The sequence below is a fragment of the Nanorana parkeri genome, unplaced genomic scaffold (assembly GCF_000935625.1).
Source record: "Nanorana parkeri isolate BGI_ZX_2015 unplaced genomic scaffold, ASM93562v1 scaffold1017, whole genome shotgun sequence".
Lineage (NCBI taxonomy): Eukaryota > Metazoa > Chordata > Amphibia > Anura > Dicroglossidae > Nanorana > Nanorana parkeri.
The window spans coordinates 178,629-184,035 of NW_017307285.1; positions in this window are offsets into that span (position 1 = coordinate 178,629).

Sequence of the window (5,407 nt, forward strand, 5' to 3'; positions counted from 1 at the left end):
CGGGGTGGCTAAGGGGGGGGTTTTGGGTGGGGGGGGGGGGGGGGGGGGGGGGCAAGCACTCTCTTCACACTGTCCCCTGCAAATTCCATTCCTCTTACTCCCTCCAACCACCAGCCCTCCGCAGTGCATTGTAGCCCCCTTTCTCCTCAGAAAGCTCCCTGCTACCCACAGAAGCCACTTTCCTCCACCATGACTCCACATAAAGCCGCCTCTCAGCCCCCCAAAGTGCTCTATGTAGCCTTTTGAAAAACCAGTCCAACATAATGCCCCCAAGTCTGCTCCAGGGCTCACCTACACATACAATGCCCCACGCCCCATAGCCCCCAGTGACCTTAGTTACCCCCCAGCTACCCACAGAGCCCTCTGCAGAGTCCCTAATTTTTTTCTTTCCACTGACCCAGATTTGGGGGAATGTCTTCATCCTATTGATCACTGATCTTTCTTTTTACTGGCCACTGACGCCAGGGAATGTTTTTCTCTTACTGTACAGGCATTTTCCCCTAACTGACCAGACCACTGACAACAGAGTGTGACAACATTTTTTCCTCCTACTAACCACTGACAACAGAGTGTTTGTTTCTCCACTAACCACTGAGGAGGCATTTTTTGAACTACTAGCCACTAACAAGGTTTGTTTTCCTACCTACTGACAACATCAGGCCATTTCTTCTACCATTGACACAATGATTTTTTTTTCTCCTGCTGAACACTGACACCAGACATGTTTTACTTCTACTGACCACAGGCACCAGAGCATTTTTCCTCCTACTGACCATTGATACCAGGGCATTTTTTCCTTCTTTTCATGAGATTCATATTTTGGCTGTATTTGCATGAGTTTCCTTTCCAAAAACACGCTAATAGGTTCATCTTTACCTTACCAAATTGTCCCTAAACCAGCAAAACAAGCCTATATTTTGCCACGTTGTATGTACTATGTTACATTTTTCTTACTCCCACTTTAATTTTATTCTTGCTACATTCCTTTAAAAGAACACATCACTATTTATAAAAACAATTGGGGAAGTCATAGGTGGAAAGGATCTAGGAATACTAGCTGACAGTAAGCTAAGTTGAAGTCTCCAGTGCCTGCCAGCTGCCACAAATAAAATCCAAATAAAGGGACTCATGCCAGAGACACAAATATAACTTAAGCACGGTGTGTGATAAATGTTTTGAATACATCTTGAATACAGGGTACTGTGCTGGTAGGTCGAGAATATTGAAGCACTAAGTTGCAAACAAAGTAAAATCAACCCAAAACTGGTATTTCAGTTGTGGGTAGTGTTGTAAATTATAATTGAAATAGATTAGGTAGGGGTATCTCCTGCCTGTATGCTCATGTATTGCAGGAAATTATTTTGGCTAATGTTATTTAACATACCTATGCTAACTAGGTTTTTATTTCGTAAGTTTATTGACCAGTTGACCATCCTGTTTTGTTGATTGTACACAATGAAACAGCTATAGGGAATTTTGTCAAAACCTGTTTAGTTAACAAACATCAAAGGGGTAATTAGACCAGCCAAACAGAATCTTTTCAGTGTTAGTGAATGGCACTAAACTGTATATGAATAGAGAGCCCAAGGTGGCTGGAAAAGTTCAGAGTCATGAAGAGAGGCACAGAGGTGCATATATAGATTGGAGATATATGCTGGGTAGATAGAGTGGGTCATCATGGAACCCTTTGTCATCTGAGGTCTAGATATTTTACTCTGTATTACTCTGTTGGACTGTTCCTGTTCATCTGTTTCTCCGATCCAATTAAACCCTACTCTCTGGAAAAGAGCTGAGGTTGCCAGGATTTTCACAACTCATATAAATATAAATACATATATTTGGTAGATATATATTTATACTTCCCGCCATATATTATTACACTGCAGGTAGGATAATGCCTTCCAGAGTAGCTTGATCCTGACACTTGTGGCCAAGTTATCTTTAGTGTGACCCCGTAATGCATTATCCACAATGTAAAATAAAAAATCCAAAAAGGATTTTATTTTTTTAATGGTTCTGGCAGACCTGTTGATCTCCAAACTCACCAGAGTCCCAACAAAGGAATTATTTCTTACACATTTGTTAGCAGAACAAGTGTCCCCAATGTAAAATTTCCACTCACCTTATATTCTGACGACAATGTTGGATCTCTCACTATCTCTGTCATTGTCACCAGTGCAAATAGGGAGGATACATTTCCAAGTGGGTACAAATAAAAAAAATACAAAATCTTCTGCTGTTAATATCCATTATTATGAATATTCTGTATAGAGCTGACTAAGTTTGGTTAAGGTGCTCTCGTATAGCTGGGTGCCCCAATGTTGGGCCCTGATTAAAGTACAAAATACAAGAAAAGCAGTAAGAGTCCCACGCCAATAACCATGTAGTCCAAATAGGACTTTACTTAGTTTACAATAGAATAAAACAGCCTTCGCATTTCAGGGGTTCAGGAACTCCCTCTTCATCATGGCTAAAACACAAGTAAAAAAAGACATGATGTTCATATAATAGAAAAAAAGTTGGACATGTAGCAAATTTTGCAACACATGTTCCGTTCTCTTCCCTTGCATTCATGAGTATTCTATTGTGTTTGAATGTGTGGGAAGAAAGCACGTTTGCTTAGCCGTGGTTGGGGTGTCATTAACTAGTAAAGGCACCACATGCTCGTTCCATGTTCATAAACACGCGTCAAAGCGTGCACTTTTGTGTGCGATTGACATACGTCCATATGTGAATAAGGACCTGCTGTTTTTCTTACATTTTAAGCAATAATACTCTGACAAACCACTGTGTTTCAGCAAACCATTTATAAATGAGGTTAGTCAGCATTTGCTAAAACTCTGACAAGCCCAGCTTTTAGAGTCCTTAGAATTCATTAAGTAATTGATGATAAATCTGCTAAATTAATACGCAGTATGCTTGCCCAATGTTTCTGTCTAATGTACTTAGCCGTAAAGCACTAGACATCACAGCCAAGGCTATCATAAGCTGTTTTATTTACTAAAGCAGCAAAAAAATTGAAAGTTCAAAAACACACTCATAGACCAGCCCCTAATGGAACCCTCCTTACAATCAGAGGATGATACTTTTTGCGTTCCCAAAAAAGGCTGCCCCGTTTCAGACAAGGGATACTGTGCACTGTATGAAACATAAAAGAAACAAACACCGGCGTCTCTCACCAGGAAAGGCGCCCGGTGTTTGTTTCTTTTATGTTTCATACAGTGCACAGAAAAATAATTGAACCTGCTTTTTCTGTACAAATATGACTGGATTTTAGGGAAGGCCACATAGGCCAGTCTAGAGTAATGAGCTTACCAGAGGCAATCTCTGATGGTCAGTCAGCATATCTACCTACTGGGGTAATGAGGTCCTTTTGATTGGCTTGCACTTATTATCACATATTTGAATCCCCTAAACACAGTCTTATTGTACATTTAAAATGTTATAAACTAATTGCACAGTGTATGCAACAGGGGGTTTTCGTTTGTGAAATCCCAAACTGTACTTTTTACTTGCAATCTTACTGAAGACCAATCTGCTTACTTGATAGACCCTGTATCCACTCCCTCTCCAAGCTTACTAGTTAAGTCAAGGTAAGTGGACTTGCTGTATTTTTCTTTAAGAAGTTTCACTGGTCATCCAAGTAGCTTTCCCAATTCAGAATGACTTGTACAAAAGTTATCTGGGAATAAATATGGTGAATGTTGTTCCAATCCACATAATCTGTTAGTCACAACCAGGTGTTGATTGCATTTGCATAATTGCAAATTAGGTGTTAATAACCTGCCCAGAGAGAGGTGTTAAAACACCCTCCCCTCCCCATCTCTATTCAAGCTTGGCTTGTCCGTTTTTACATAAAGGAGTGACCCTTTTCCTTTAGGTGTAGGTAAACTGCCGAATTCTGACCAGAGGATTTGGCTCTTCTATGCTGTGCCATACGCTGGTGTAGCTGCTGTTTTGTTTCACCGACATACAATTCTGAGCACTCCTCACTGCACTGGACTGCATATATACCATGCAGATATACCATGACCTGGATGAATGAGAACCTTCACAGACTTACTATTTAAGGATGGAAATCCATGCCCTATAACCTCTCTTCGAACATCCACCAATCAGACTACAGTCAGCACATGAGCCGCCGCCTCGCCATCATCAAACAACACCACAACCCCCGCCCCCCTGACGATCACTCACCGGAGCAGTCAAACTAGCGCCGCCCGATGTATGGTCACCGCCGGGAACAGCAGTCCGCTCAAGAAGCCGGGAGCCGCAGCCCGCAACCTGCCGTCCGCGTCACTGCCGCTACGATGTCCTAAGGTTCTCTCCCCTTCTCTCAATCTTCTCTCCCCGCAGCAATTGCCGCCCTCTGGGAATCTGCCGCTCCAGGCAAACGCCTTGTTTGCCTCGAGGCAGATACGCCCCTGACTACAGTCTACCAGGTACCAGGCAGATGGACTGACTAAAGAGGCACAGTGACAGCTGAAGACATCAGGTTTCAGCTGTTAAAGGTACAATAATAATTTTTAAAGAAAATTAGCTAAGTAAACAAATAATTTATTTAAACCCGTGTACAAAATATGTCTTCTATGTCCTTAAAAACCAATGAAAGCATTATTCATATGACTTGCCAAGTACACATACAGTATGTATATTTAACTGATGATCAGAATTTTAAGGTATAAATTGTCAGTAATTAAATTTTTGGCCCATTTCTAGGGAAAACTTATAATATCAGGACATTTAGGAAGGGGGGTAACTACACATTAAAATCCCACCATGAAAAGGATCCTCCCGGGATTTATTAATTTATTAAAGATATTTATATAGCGCCGACAATTTATGCAGCGCTGCACATATTTGCACATTCACATCATTTAATGATCAATTATATCCTCTATACTAGAGCTAAGAGTGTGCACAGACAGTTCAAAATGTACAAACTGATGCAAATTTCCTGTCTTTACATCGATCTTTAAAGCTAAATACTCCAATGATGTGGAGGGGTTACGAAATAGTGGACACTCCGTATCTAATAACTACTGCAGAGAACCTGTCTGCAGCATGACATATGGAACTAAATGTCATTGCCCAATGATACCTTGCAGCTGAAGAGCCGTGGCAGGTGGCTTTTTACTCTTGCTGTCACTCTATAGGAGTTTATCTTTTCATTATTATTCTGGGAGGTGGGAAGATAAATTGTAGGTATAGTTTATGAATAATTCCAAGCCATTAGATGTTGGAATAAACAAATTTTTATAAGCACAAATGAAAAGAAGAACAATGCAAAAGACAATTAAATAACTGTTACAGTTAAATTAGTCTCTTAGGGTGTTAGCATCATATTTAAATTTTACTGTACTGTATGTGCGTGTGTGTGTGTATTTATATACTGTGTATTTATATA